Raw genomic sequence first — 15,655 nt, 5'->3', positions numbered from 1 at the left:
GTGGCTATTGTACTTGGATCTGAAAGTATTTATTTAATTTTTTTTTAAGTGTCACCAGAAGGTTATTTTAAAAGATGATGCTGTTTCTCATTGTCCATGTAGTTTGTATCCACTTACATAGAAAAAATAAATTTCACAGTCAAAAGGCTCTATTTAAAGTTATCGCAATATAGTAAGTTGCCTCTTGTATATTACATAAGACCGGCTTTCACTAGGTGAAGTGTATTTGTGTTAATAAAATAATATAGAAAAAAATCATTATATGAATAGGAGGCCCTATTCAGAAAGGGTCTTCAAATTTCTATGTGGGGTCAAAACACTTTCAGAAGTATGAAATGGAACATAACTAATATTCCTATTCCTGAGCAGAATACCTGCAGAAATAAAATTCTTAGAAACATAACTGTACTTATAACCACAGCTAAATAATGGCATTTATTCAGCAAGGAAAAAGAATGGATTTCTATTCAAGTTATGGTTGATCTGAACAGCACCCTAAAGCCTGGTAGTAGAGTGTTGTAAAATGGCATGAACGTACCAGGAAGAAAATGGATATGTTTTTTTTTCTTCTCAAAAATTAAAGCAAATATTTCTTTACTAAAAATAACACTCTTTATTATTACTCCAATCTAAATCATAGATAAAATATACGCTATTTATTGCTTTAATATCAGTCCCACATAGGAAACAAAAAGAACATTTGGTATGAATAATCATAGCTCTTTAATACTGTGACTTTTTCTGAAAATTAAAGCCAGAAACATGGATGCAGATCCTCAGGAGTAGTTCACATTGCCGTCAAATTGAAGCAGAATACTTACCTGTCATCACTAGTTAATGTTGTGAGTTCAGTGCGTTTCACTGGAGTCCAGTTAATATGCACAACTAAATAAGGGAACGATACGAAGACCATATCAACAAAAAGAGAAGCATGCTTACTGCTGGTTTCTGGACATGACATGTATGTCCTTCATCTGAATTTGCAAGTTAAGTTTTAATAGTTTTCATAAAACTGTTTACTAATATGGGAGTGCACCTGCTCCAGCATGGCTTACCCATGGGCCACAGTCCCTTTAGGGGACAGACGTCTTCTGGCATGGATCTTCGCCTTCCAAGATCATGTCTCCAACTGTGTCCCAACAATGTCTCCTTTCACGTCTCCTCTGTTTCTCTTCCCACAGCAGCATCTGCTGCTCGCTCTTAAAAATGTCTGAGGATAGGTGCTGTGGCCTCCTTTTATTGGCTGCAGTTTTGGGGTGCGATGGGGTGCTTCCACCTGTGTTGGAGCCAGCTGGACCCAGCCATGACAGGCACAGGGCAGTTTGTGGCCACTCCTACAGCTCCCTGCTACCAAAACCCTGCCAGTTAGACCTAATACAGTGCAGTAGGCATAGCGGGTTTTTCAGCGCTTACAGAGAGACTGAATCAAGTAGGATATTATCTAAGTAAGAAGTGAGGTGGAAGCTGAAGTGGTATAAGGTCATTGTGTGTTACCTTAATTTTAATGGTAGCTATATCAAAGGGCTGTGTTACAAAATTGGTATGATGAAGTTTGAAAAATACCAACTGGAATGACTTTTTTAATTCTAATTTTTAATTGACATGTTTTTCTTTGTATGCATGTTATAGAATAGCTCCATGTGCAGTTGCACTTGTGTTCATCTCTTGATATAAATCATTATGAGGTCATAATGATTTGTATCAATAGAAAATTGACATATTATGTATTGCTTTAGCAAGTTTGACTTATTTTTCATATCTGTTGCAGAGAGAAATGAAAATCTAGATAAAGGAGCCCTGGACTGTGTCATAGGCAGCACTGTAGGCTGTGTTAAGTTAGAAAATACAAATTTTTATAATCTCACTGTAAAAAAGTTTAATAGGCTGACAGTGCCTAATGACAAACTCATCCACCAAACATATACTGATGTTACTCTGACACATAGAAACCAGGGTGAAGCAGAGGAGTTTGAAGTCTGTGTCCTATTTGTGGTAGGCTTGTTGACTTATTGGTCAGATCATATGGATTAATGTCAGACTGTGGCCTACATCAGAAAAAGAACTAGCACGAAACCCCTTATGGATAAAGGATGGTGGAGGGTATTGGAACACAGTTAAGTCTGTGCTGGAATATTAAATGCAGATTTCCTGAGTTGCAAGAATTGTGCTGTGGTTTTTGTTTTTTACCTATAACATTGCGTTAGTGGGAATTCATGTACTGTGGAGATGAATGTGGTATAATATAAAGATTAGATAGGAGCTGAAATAGAGCCAACTGCTGGGCTCTGTTGATACAAGTCTGCCAGCAATAGCTGTTCATGTACTACTTGGTTGTAGGCCTGGGTTTTCAAAAGAAGTGCCAAACAATTCAAATTTTGTACAATCACTGGGGAAGCAAGTTTGCTGAAATCTTCATATAAATAACCTGTCTCCCCTCCTTGCTTCTGCCCTCTTCCCCTTACCCCAGTCTTTCTGGAGAAACTCAGTTTTTATCCCCTTATCTTTTTCTAGGTTTGAAGATATGATGTACCATTGGGAGACTATTTTACTTGCATCTTCATGTTGAATATTTCCCCCCTATGCAAAGCACGAGGAAAGGATTGTTTTATTGTTATCTTTACTCCTTCCATAGGTCCCGCTATGGAAGGTGATACTCAGAAATGTTCATATTCTAAAGGGCTGTTAAATCGTTATGGGTGATACTGTTACCAACATAAAGATGAAGTTTGGAGTTCTTGCCTTACTAACAGTCTGTTTAAAAACTACTGCTTGATATTTCAGACTGGCTTGCAGTGCATGTCTACTATGTCCTTTTCTTAACCCAGGAGTGTTTCCAGAGGTATCCTGAATACAGTGTATGTTTATGGACCCTCCTACTTCATCACAAAAGCTCTATTTCCCCAGATAAAAATCTGTTATAACTAATAGAATTATTTCTAGAGTGAAGGCAGTGAGATTTTTTCTTGAATAAAGTCTGTGGAATTGGGCATAATATTTAATTATTTTATGAGGGTAGATGCTAGATTTTCCATGCCAGATGGCAAATGCCAACCTGATCTTTTCTGTTCCATCTACTGCTCACTGTTTTTCTGTGTGTGCAGAGCTTAATCCACTGGGATCTGGAAATGAACTGGCTATACCAGTATAGGTTTTGAAGAGTTACTTAATCTTGATGTCACAAAATAAAAATGTTATATTTTTGTGCTAATTAAGCATGTTCTCCAGTAATTTACAAAACTAACTCATTTATTTGCAGGCAAATTCGTTCTAATGGGAGCTATTTTTCTATTTCTGGAAAAATCTAGTTAACAAATGTAATATTTTTATGAAATAATGAAGTTCCTAGAGAAACACTGAGTATCTGTAAATGGAAAATATTAATAAAGAATACTGACTATGGGTTTTTTTGTTCCTTAACCATGCGAAGTCTGCCAATTTTGTGTAATTTAACTAATTTCATTAGATCTATCTGTTGACATCATATGAAACTAAACCCAGACCAAACAGTTTCATTGCTACTTTTATACCTCTCCTTCTCAGCACTCCCTTGAACATTCTTAAGTGTACAGTAAAATTCTTTAAAAGTATAAATTGTATTTTTTAAGTCAAACGAGCTGCAAAGTTCTATAGGAATGTTGGTGTTATTGACATTGTTATGTTATCAAAATTGCTCTTAATGCATTTTTTGTAAATTTAAACATCATTAAGTCTTTGGAACAACTAAACATCATGTCAGTGCTAATGAACACTTACTTATTATTGTGCATCTCTGCAATTTACTAACAGATTTTCAAGACAATAGTCAATTTTATGATCTCACTTTTATAAAACCACTAGTAGTTTTTGTCCCCTTCAGCCATTTAATATGTAAATTAGGTATTCTCAAGATTAATGTTATTAATTTTTTATAAAACAAACACATCATTAATCTGATTAAGTTCTTGGATGAGAGTGCTGTCCTCAGATCATTGTGGATCATTTATTGTTGGGCATACATCCAAAAAAATAGATTCAAGCATGACACTTGCAGCCTAGGTTTAGTAAAACTGCTGAAACCCTTGAACGGCATTTTTAGAAGAATGAAAAAGCAGTGCTTGCTTGTAATGGTGAGCATTATGCAAAACTTAGAAACATTTCTTATCCTTAACTGCAGCTCACTGAAAATAATTCACTGCTTAAAAATTGTGTTGTTCTTTGACGCATTTTAAGAGCATAATGTAATAAAGTGAGCTTAGTGTATTCTAAATCCCATCCTTATTGAAGTATGTTGGTCACCCTGAGACACATTCTGCTAGCAGCAGTTAACAGCTGTAGACTCCTTATTTCTGAATGCTGAAGCTGGCTCTGGCTCTCATATTGTTAATATGAAATGATTTTACAGCTGATTTTAGGTCATCTTGAACACTGACAATAGGAAGACAATTAATGAGAATATAAGCTTACTTGGGGGAGGGAGGGGTGCGTGCGCCTGTATGTGTCAGGAAAATCTGAAGACCTCTTGCTTGTAGTGAATTCATGACTACTTGGTGTTTTCTAGTGACTGCTGTTAGAACTGTACTGGCCAATGTCCAGTCAAAATTGAATGTTTTTTAGAACTGTTAGAAGTTGCGTTCCTCTGTCTTCCTAATAGGAAGTCTATTAGAAAAGAACCCCATTTATGTATGCTCCCTTTGGTAGTCGCCCTGAAGTCTGATAGCATTCAGGAACAGTTATGCAACTTGATGAGATTCTGGGGGCTGCTTTAAAGAGAACAAATTTAGAAATTAATAATTAGTGATGTTGTTACCCCAGAACAAATATACTTTTTAAATTGTTTTTTCATTGATTTTTGTCTCAGCAAAATAACAGGAATAAAAAAGGCCTTATCAGTAAAATAAGCAGATGCAACTCTAAAAACAGAACGATTTGATGGATAAAAAGGAGCAATTTTTCAGTTACTCTTCTATTTCCAGACTGAAAACAAAACCTTGCATGTTCTGCAAACGATATATAGCAAAACTATGTTTATATAGAGTTAACTATTTTTTTATCATTAAATGCCCTATAAGTTTTCATGTAAGGGTTGGAATTGACCACAGGTTTTGGAATGGAGGGGAAATAGTACATTTATTTAAAAATATTCAAATAAGTAAGTTGGCAGTACTGAAATCATAAAAGAAAAATTGTAATTATCTTACAAAGTGTAGGCCAAAAGATCATACACATTTCCTGAAATGTGACAGCAATATTTATAAATTTAGTGTTTGAGCAAATGCTAGACGGTCATTCAAGATCTCAGTGAAATTAACCTGGGTCTAGGAATAAATGCACTTGGAAATAGTAGCTTAATCTTGGTGTTGCTGTATCTTCTTTAAAAGATAAAGAATAAAATGTGCTTTCTGTAATGTCTGTACATTATCTTTTTTGTTACTAGAAATACTAAAATCTAGTTTTTAATTCCCTAATGCAAGGATTCTTTAACGAAGCCACTTACATATGTATTTTTAAAGCTAATATATCTTTAGAAGAGTTAATCTTCTAAGTATGGGTTCGAGGGACATTTAATATTTCAATTTGCTACATTTTTGTCTTAGAGTATTTTAAAACTAGGACTAGAGCTTATAATACTTTAAGCACTATTATCATATTAAATATTTCCCACTGATGTAGGTGCAGTACTGCACATAATTCAATGTCACAATGTCACTCTAGATTAAAAAGATGTTCTGGTCCAGGGTGAGGGTTTTATAAAATTTTATTGTTAGACTGAAACATTTATGATTTCAAATATATCAGCATACACTTTTTTCATTGTAGTCTTGGAGAAATTGTCAATTCAACATAGCCGTGCATGTTACGTGTTAAGACAGAAAGACATGAACTTTACATGGGCAAAAGGGAAGGGGATGCATGTAGAATGAATATGAAATAATAAAATTAATGGAACAAATATTTCTTTGATCTCTAGTAAAGTCTATGGATTTTTGCGTATGGATTTCTGTGTTGTGACTCATTGAGATTTTTAATATTTAAGAAGAAAACAAAACCAAAAACTTTTAGGCTCAGGGGCATTCACATCTTCTCTAGGTTGCTCCAGTGCCATCTCCTGTTCCCTATGAACCTTCTTCCACTTAAGTGGTTGCTGGTTGAAGAGATCTCATGTGCTCCCACACTATCAAGGACATCCTTGGGGTTCTGCCTCTCCTGCCCCTACTGAAGCAGGAGCAAATGGGAGTTCCTTTCCCTCTAGGAGAAAGGGTGGCCAGCACCAAGTGTTAAATTTTTTGCTTTTGGAGGCGCAAGGATAGAAGCCTTTGTAGTGTTTAATAAGGGTGTGAGGGTACTCTGTGTTCTATAAGGGTATTTTCCAGGCTGGTAAAGTCAATTAGATATGTCATGCACTATTTCTGCCATGTATACACTGTTCTTGGTTTGTTTTGGAGGAATCATACCTCTGGTAAGTAGCATCTTACTTCTAAGAAGGATCAGCTAATTTAGGCTTCTCAAATCTGTCATTGCAGCCTGTGCTCTTTTTTTTACTCAAGTAACACTTCTGCTCAAAGCATCACTTCAAAATCGTAGTGCCTGCAGTTTGATCTGAGGGTTAATTTTAACAGTAAGGCTGGCTACCACCAAAAGATTTGAGCCCATTTCATTCCTTTTGTCATCTCTGGTATTTGCTTGTTCCCTAACAAATTTAGAGCTTGTTTCTTTGAGTCTGCTATTTCAGAATTAAAAGTGCAATGAGTGTTCTACAATAATTTCTTCTCTTGACATTATTATTCTCAAAGAAAATAAGTTTGGAATTAAGCTGAACTACAGTAAGAATGCTTAGTAGTTGGTAAATGTATTTATGCAGGGAGCTAGTATAAAATAACTACAGTTATTCTGGACAAAGCCCTTAGTTGACAGACTTTCAGTGAGCAATTTGCGAAAAGCTCAGATGAAACAGGGCAAGACCCTCCCTTCCCAATCGCTCATATGTACCTTTGGAAAATGTACTAAGTGAATGCGTTATTTGCTTTGTCAACTCATCTAACCTATTGGACTATATTCATACCGGTCTTTGCTGTTTTGCAGTATGATGAATGTGTAGCTGCTCTGTAATAATTTGTGAATATTTTATCTCGTTTTGCTTATTAGAACAGTAATTTTATGGCTATATTGGTTTCATTTATATGGGAGTTAGCAAGCAAGCAGGAAGTGGAACAGTTACTTGAGGTAATCCAGCAAAATAAGCACTTCAGGGACAATGTTTGAGTTTTTGTTATGAAGGCTGTATCTCCAAGTTTTAGCTGAAATGCAAAAATCCACAGGTAGGACCAAGATTGGGAATTGAAAGATCTATGAGGGATCTCACTGAATAAAAGTGATATTTCCTTTTTCCAGGAAAGAGTATTGTTCAGGTTGAGGTTCAGAGACATTGAGCAAAAGTGTCTAGAGAAGTTGAGCCTGTCTTTTCTGTCACTGTCACTCGTGGCTCTGGAGTGGTTGTCATTCCTCACTCGTATTGCTGCAGGACCACAGGCATGGCTGAAGACCTTACTGTACTAAGTGCTAGAACAAAAACATCCCTGCCTCAAAGAATGTATATGCTGGGCTATTCCAGCTTTTTTGTTCTTGTTCGGAAGTTCAAATAAGACTGTGATCTTGGCAGGCTGTTTGGTCAATCTTTTCTGTTTACTGAAGTCTGGCAGCAGACTCCTGAAGACACATACTGAACTGAGTCAGACCTGCAGGGTGCATGAGTGGTGGCCCGTCTCTAGACCTGGGCTTGTCTGAGGGCAATAGTGTTATGACTTTCCATCTCAGGACAACTGTCTTCTGAAGATCTATTTAGTAGGCTTAAGCTTAGCACTGATTCTTTTTGTTTGTTAATGACTTGTGATGTGAGATTTTTTTAAAAGTTGTTATGTTGCATTTCTTTTCTTGGTGACTAGATCCAGAATTACCTAGAATTCTTTGTTAGAGAAGAAAATATGAAACCTTACCCAGAAATTTTCTGATGAAACTAACCCTATTGATATTTCGTAAGGCTCCAGATGTATCTGTTAAAATCTGGATTGGAAGATTGGATGGGTTATATGGGTGTAGATAGCAACCCTTTTAAATTTGCCTTTATCTCATGTAAAATTGCACAACATTAATAACTATAACCTAAGGGAAACTTTAAAATATACAGGTTTGATATTACAATATATTGGTTTTCAATACTTTCTCATAAACTGGATACGAGAAGGAAGCACTTAAAATGATAGCATATGTATAAGCATGTAGGTGCTGTCTCTTTCTGATTATGTAAATCAGCAGTATTGAAGAAGAGCAATTTAACATTTTCCTGGAGCGCGGTTCTTGGTTTGGGAATTTAATTGTAGGTTTTACATTAAACTGCTCTGTATTACTTCTATAACAATTCTGTACATCTCTTGATTTGTAGTTTAACAAGTTTAGTCACCGCATTTGAAAGACCTCACCTTCACAATGAGGTCAGATAAGAATAAAAGCTTGCTCATGCAGATCAGGCTGGCTGTGACGGTGAACAATGAAACTTGCTAGCTTTCAGTTCATCTTAGTTCTTAGAGCCTATTATTTGCTTTCCAGTTAATATTGTCTTAGATTCATAGAATGAATTTGCCATGAAGCAGTTTTGTAATGGCTAATCTCTGGCATAGCTGCACAGATTATGCAAATATCAACAAAGGTATTACTTTGTGGATTTGGTACTACACAGTAGAATTACATACACAAGTTTAAAAGAAAGAAATAGCGTTTAATCTAGCATGGGATAGTATGAATTGTTTGTTGAACGCACAAGAAGTAGTCATATAGCGTAGACGCCAAGTGGATGTTCAGTACTGTTGTTCAGTTTTATTTCTGGAGGGTCAGCAGAACTTTTTTTTTTGGTACTTGCTGAAAAGCTGTATGTGGCTGTATATATGTATTTTTTTTCCTCAGTACAACTCTATACAATTAAATTTAGTATTATAATTTTATTATAACTTTCTCATCATTTGTTTGGGCACTGTGGCCTACTTCTAACTTTTTATAAAAAAATATCTGGCTTCTATGCAAGTATGTGGTAGAAATCTAGTTAAAGAAACCAGCTTCTAGGGTGTTATCTCATCGAATAACTGCCTTTTACAGGCCAGATGTGCTGATTGTGAAGCTCCATCACATATCAAAACGGAACCTACCTGTTGCTACCAGTTGGCCAATTTTATTCCTGATTTATTTTTGCTACATCGTAAAACTCTTTTTTTTTTTTTTTTTGGTTATGTCTGTGACTTCCTGCCTGGTATTGAATAAAAGCCTCTCATAATCCTGGCCTGCAAATAGCTTGAATTTCAGCATTCTTTCCTCTTCTCTGTCAGGCTCTGTGTTCCCACCACTGTTTAAGGTCTTATTTTATAAGAGATAGTGAATGATGATTTCTGATCTTCTGAAATCATCTGATTTTTCTGTTCAGAACTCTGCATTGCCAGAACTGAAGTCTAGTGCTTAGTATTTTGGTAAACTTAAAGACTGTATTGATATTGGACTGGACAATATCTGCCACACTTGAGGACGAATATGAATGAGTTATCTGACAGAGAGTCTAAATCTTAGTTTTCCTTCATGTATGTCTACAACTTTGTACATATGTAGATTAATGTGAACTGGGAGCGTCAAAGCTCTGTTGAAACTATATCATTTCAATCCCTTCCTTAGTATTTTCAGTTATTATTGAAAAATATAAAAGATTTAAAGTATCCCAAAAGTAGTATTACTATGTTCCTTTAGACAAATGATTGCAACAAATTATGTATTTTTACATGAAAAACGTTATCATGTCTGAAAAATGTTTAACTGGTTCTCAGTGGGAAAATCTGCTTAAATACTTTAAATAATGAAAAATTGTTTGGAATTTCAAACCTGCTGGAGCAGATGCAGTTTTGACATTTATTTTCACAAATTGTTTTTCCATTTGTCAACCTGTTAAACTGCAAGACCTGCACTGGGTCAAGTGTCAGTGCTTCTGAGCCTGCCCTTGTTTGTAACAACCCAAGACAGCTCTATTTCTCTGGGACAATGAAGCACATAGTTTTCAGGATAAAACTTGCACAAGCTTGAAATGAAGCATTTGTGCTGCATGGTTCTTTAACAACGGAAGAAGCTAATTTTAAGAGAAATGATTCTGCAGTGTATACTGGGCATCAGCTTTTGACAATCACCTATCAACAGGGACTAAGGACAAGAGATCACGTGCCCATGAAAGACACAAGGAGGAGGAGAACAGGAAAGAAGACAAAGTAACGAAACAGCAATATGACCTAAAATAGTTGGAAAATGGAAATAAACCTTAAGTACTAAATTTGCATACTATAGCAAATAAGAATAGAGAGAGATGTGTAGCAGTTCATTGTATGCTAAATCTCATGTGGCTCTAGACTGCCACTGAATCAGATGGTTCACTTTCTACCCTCCCAAGTTTTATGACTTCACCCTAGTGTTTGTGTCAGATATAGTCATTATGAGACTACGCAGTTAGTGCCAGATCATGTGGCTAATCTGATTGTTGTTTTGGTAGGGTTAGTTTTCACCTGGATCAGCTCACTGATACAAGTCGCTGCGCCATTGCGAGGGAAGTGGCAAATATGCCAGGGGAGGGAAAGAACAGGACTACCCCATTTTAAAAGAAGGCTGTGGTTAGCTCAAATTAAGTACAAATAAAGCTGTGAAACTCCATCCTTAATGGTGAAAAATTAAGTAGATTCAGAGACAATTTGGAACTGAAAGTTTTGAGTGGGGCACAACTTGTGCCAGTACTTGTTCTTTGGATGTGTGTTTGCTGCTTTAATTACAAACTTCTTATTGTCAGTTTTGCTGTTTAAAAACAAAAAAAACCCTAAACTCCACCAAATAATCCCAAACTCGGTGTTTAATTTTTTTTTAAGTATTTTTTCTGCACAGAAGTACTCTTATGTACTGTTATCAATGAAGTACAATTTAATTGATTGTGCCAACATACTTCATGACATTTATTTCTTTTTTATGCAGTTTATCTGTTCATAATATTTTGGCCACTTTCTCATTGTGGTTCAGCAGTTTTCTTCTTTTCAGAATCATCTCGATTCCGTCTCTAAGAGGAATCAATATCATCATTATGATACCTCTACTTTCTGGAAAAAAAAAAAAAAAAGGAATGAGCTAGGCCAGTTTTTTAGGCTACACTTTTATGAACAAGCTGAGATATTTGTTTGCTGCTGCCGAAGGCTCTCAGGCTATGCATCTCTTTTGCTCATCCTTTTTTACCAGTCCTTTTCCTGTTTCCAGCAGCACAGTCGGCTCTTCTCTCTTGTGCTGTCTTATATGTCCTTGAGTGAGTTGATGCAAGTTACTAGAACAGTAGAAAGCTATATGTTTTTTTTTTTTGCTGGATTAATTTTCTGCAAGTTGAATAAACTATCTAAAGAAGATGTCCAACAAGTAGCTGCTTGCTTGAGCAGAGCATGTACCTTACAGGAGCAGGTGGTCGGGAGAGTGTTAGGGGTAAAGGAAAGGATGAATCTTCTTATGGTGGTGCTGTGTTATTTAATCAGTTCACTGAATCAAACCACTGTAATTGTTGTTGATTCATAACAGTGAGGTTATGGTATACTGCAGGATTTGGGGTGTTTTCTGTGGTGTAATGTTTTTTCCCAATGATCAGGTATCCTACCCTTCAAATCTATTATGATAAAGTGACGCGAGACCCAGGCTCCTGAGTAACTGCGCAACGTGTTGCAGTTCTGAAGTAAACAACGATCTAATTTGTAGTTGGAAAGTTACTTGAGAGGGTTCCAACCACTCCCTTTGAGGGCAAAGCCTTTGGAAAGTTTTTTTCCCCCCAAAAAAGGGGGGGGGGGGTATAATGTCAAAATGATAATCAAAATTCAAATTTTAGTTCTTTAAAAGGTGTTACTGTTACTATTTACAGTATCTAGAAGCAAGACAATGCAAACATTCTTGGCCTCAATCTAATGCAGAGGGGAGTTAAGTCTTCATTTAGGCTGATGTTGGTAGGAAGCAGAGTGAAGGACTACATTTACAGCTATGCAGTTTTTCATATGTTGAAGTCTTGAGTGGCTGACTTAAATTCATGGCAACATTTCTGTGGTCTACAGAGGACCGAAATTTCACCTAAAGCATTGACAACCATTATGATCAGCTATTCCCACCTCCTGTCTTACCCTAATAAGAGAATTTGGCTTAAGTTTCAAACCCGTGATAATCTATGGTACTGTGGTCAGACAAGTTTTACTTTTTCACAGGCTAAGAACTGTGCCATTATTGTGACTCACGTGATGTTTGGTAACTTGCTCTGCTATAGTAATTTGGGAGGTTGAGCCCTCAATAATTCCTATATTAAATACATAATTTTTTGACGCATTGGGATATAGCTTTTAGAAAGACAGCTAGTTTTTATTTAAAGGCTCAAAGAGATGGATAATCAACTCTCTCGCCATGTAAATCTTTCAAATAGTTAAATATTTATTTTAAATGAGGATCTTATTTCTAGTTGAATTTTTCTGGCTCTGTCTTTTGCCTTTGCATTTTTTATGACTTTTTTTTCTAGATAAGAGACCATTTTCCTTTCTTGGGTTTCACTGGCACACTTTACAATTTGTTTTTTTTTTTGGCCATATATCTAAGTAAGAACAGGTGCTGTTTCAAACCTTTCCTTTCATAGCTGATTCTGCTTAAAATTAGCTTTTGAAATTAGCAAGGAAGCTTATCTTTCATCTGTTTTTTCTCAATTATTTGTACTATTTTTATTAATATGTCTTTAAAATCAGGATATAATTTTTGTTAAGCTTTACAGCATTGCCTGTATTGCAACAAAGGAGGTTCCTCTTCCAGCTGAACTTAAATTCTCATTAAAAAGAGCAAGAAAAATGATGTTCAGGTTGCTTGACAAGTCTTACTGCTAGTCATTCTGATTTTCCAGAAATAAATAAGCTGACAACTTTGGATTTATTTTTCTTTTTTTTTTTTGAATATGTATATTCGAATTTGATTTGTCTCTTCTCCCTCTTTCCATTTTGTTACTAAAAGAAGCAGAGAAAATGTAAAAGTAAAGAAAAGACTTGCTTCCTTACTTCCACCCACAAATATCCCACTCTCACAGAAGAAGAGAAGGCAAAATGATTTCTGAATTTCATCAATAGCTGGAAAATATATTTTTTCCCCCAAAATGTCAGTACGGTCACTTTTTGGCAAAATGTCTTCATAAGCTTTTTTTTTTTTTTTTTTTTTTTGAAATATCTTCACTGGAGAACATACAGAAGGAAGACAGTAAGTAACCCAGTAACTTTTTTTACTGTGTTCTATTAGAGGAGCTGTTACTATTCTTATTATTAATAAGCACTAATAGAACTTGATATGAAAATTAAGAAAATCCTAGATTGTGGAATAAGTCTAGTGATGGAATTTGCTTGCAGTTTTATTTATTTATCTGTTATATGTTTTTTAGTTAATCTGTAGTTTGAGATTTGGTGGAAGTAGGGTCATAAGCACTTGGAGCGTGGAGATGGGTAAGAGAATTCTGAACATAAAGGAGTAGACAAAATTCACTGCACTTTTAACCATGTAATATTTAAATAGATATCTATTAGTCTTTTTTTAAATTCTAAGGAGAAATTTCTCTCTTATTGTGCTGTGATGATCACTATAAACCTGCTCTTTTTTTTTTTTTTAATTTTCATGGTTTTATAGCAAAGGAAATCTACTAGGATTAATTAATTCTTAGGCTTAAAAACTGTACTCTAAACAGAATGGTGCTTATGGTTTTCACACCAGTTTTGTCAGAAATTATCTTTACGTCAGTTAATTATCCTTTACAGATGTACTTTGAAATGTTGCATGCTAAATTTCTTCACTCTAAAAAAATTCCCTTTTGTTTATTGACTGCAGAGCATTTTTAACTAAGAGGAAAAAAATGTGAGTAATGGTGTTTTTAAAGAAAATATCAAACTCTGTGATAACCAAGGATGTGCTCAAGTGGCATGAATACTTCAGTTCCAGATGGGTCAGCTTTAGGGGTCAAGTTGTGAAGAGAAAGCCATCACACACACTTCATCAACACCGTGGAATGAGAGACCAGTGCATTTACTGAGCAATGGATTTCCAGTGAGCGTATAAACTAATTGGTGGATGAACATGCCCCAGGAGCAATGATTTTAAGGTCATAGCAGGCTCAGTGAATTGTGCTGACTTACACTGTGTCTCACTGATAGCTGATCTTACCAATGAGCAGTTTAGAGGCATTCAAGCCTGAACTCTCTTCCATGTGCCTTGAATGGCATGTCAGCGGTCACTGTTTCTGACATCCTTTATATTTGTCCAGTCAGCTCTAAATCTTTAGGTTGGGCTTCAGCGTACTCAGGAAAGAAAAGAGAGAAGCAATTATTTTCAGTCATTGAGTTCTGAAGATCTTAGTGTTAATTATGCCAAACACGGTTGGTTCATCAACAAACTAGAAATGTTAAAGAGAGGAGGAGGGAGAGGGACAGAAAGAACTGATATTTTTGGTGATCAAAAGTATCCTGATTATAACTTTCTGTTACTTGGATTTTATTTTGTTTTCTTCTTATTACTTCCATATTCCTGTTGAAAACACTCATTGGGTAAATACACGTTAATATGACCTGGCAAATTCACAAGCTGAAAAAATGCACTAACATTATTTAAGAAATGAAATAATGAACTCCTCGGTCTTATATCCCTTCTCGGCTAGCGGTAGATTGCTTGTCATGTGAAACATTTTCTTTTGTTTTGGCTAAATGTTTACTCATTCTTTGTCTACTCTGAGTACAAAACAGAACCATGCAGAGGTCCTTTTAAATTTACAATCAATTAAGGAATGCTACAGTAGCTCTAATTCCCTTTTTTGGTGGGGGAAGGAAAAGCTCATTTGTTTTATGACCGTTAAGCCTTTGCTGAGTGTATGTTTTCTTTGGTCTTAATAGTAGTTAAGTAGTTTATCTAAAAATTATTAACAAATTTTTTTTTCATAGTTCTGCAGAAAGTCTATTGGGCATCATATATTAGTATGTGTATGTGTTCACTGCTCCGTATAAAATAAAAAATAAGAGTTAACATTGAATTGACTTTAACATTTAATAATGGCACTCATATACAGTAACTTTTAACCTGAACGTTTAGGAGTTTTTATGTGCAATTATTTGATTCGGAATACTTGCATATATATGTATTTCTATGTGAATTAGATAGTATGTACAAATATGTGCATTTATTGAGAATGTGGACTGAAAATTATAATACATTTTTGTATTACTAATTTTTGAAACCAACCATTTAGTTCTGTAGCATGGGAATAGATGTGAATCTTCTGTATCTTGGAAATGCAATCAGATATTCATACTCCTTATTTTAAAGAGAGAAAAAAGCTTGATTCTATCATTATTTATGCAAATAGCACAATCTACTTAAGGGAAATGGCTCCGTATGGTCTTCCTACACAGCCTTTTTTTTCCCCTCAAAGTCCTCCCTGTGGTTGTTCTCTAAGGAAGTGAACATGGACATTCTTACCAATGAGAGTGAGAACAAGTTCTAGCACAGTGTTCATAGTATTGTATACAAAGATGAAAACTGCAGAAATGTGATGTGCTTGCCCTGTATTAAAATATCTATATGA

General features: G+C 35.5%; 1 protein-coding gene across 2 annotated transcripts in view; it reads left to right on the top strand.

Moving 5' to 3' along the window:
- Window positions 1–15,655, top strand: part of CAMKMT (calmodulin-lysine N-methyltransferase) — a 228,963-nt gene that overhangs the window by 40,946 nt on the left and 172,362 nt on the right. The window lies entirely within an intron of this gene.

This window comes from Struthio camelus, chromosome 3 (assembly GCF_040807025.1).
Source record: "Struthio camelus isolate bStrCam1 chromosome 3, bStrCam1.hap1, whole genome shotgun sequence".
Classification (NCBI taxonomy): Eukaryota; Metazoa; Chordata; class Aves; order Struthioniformes; family Struthionidae; genus Struthio; species Struthio camelus.
Note: the sequence above shows the minus strand (reverse complement) of the source record. Positions and strands in the feature narration are given on the sequence as shown.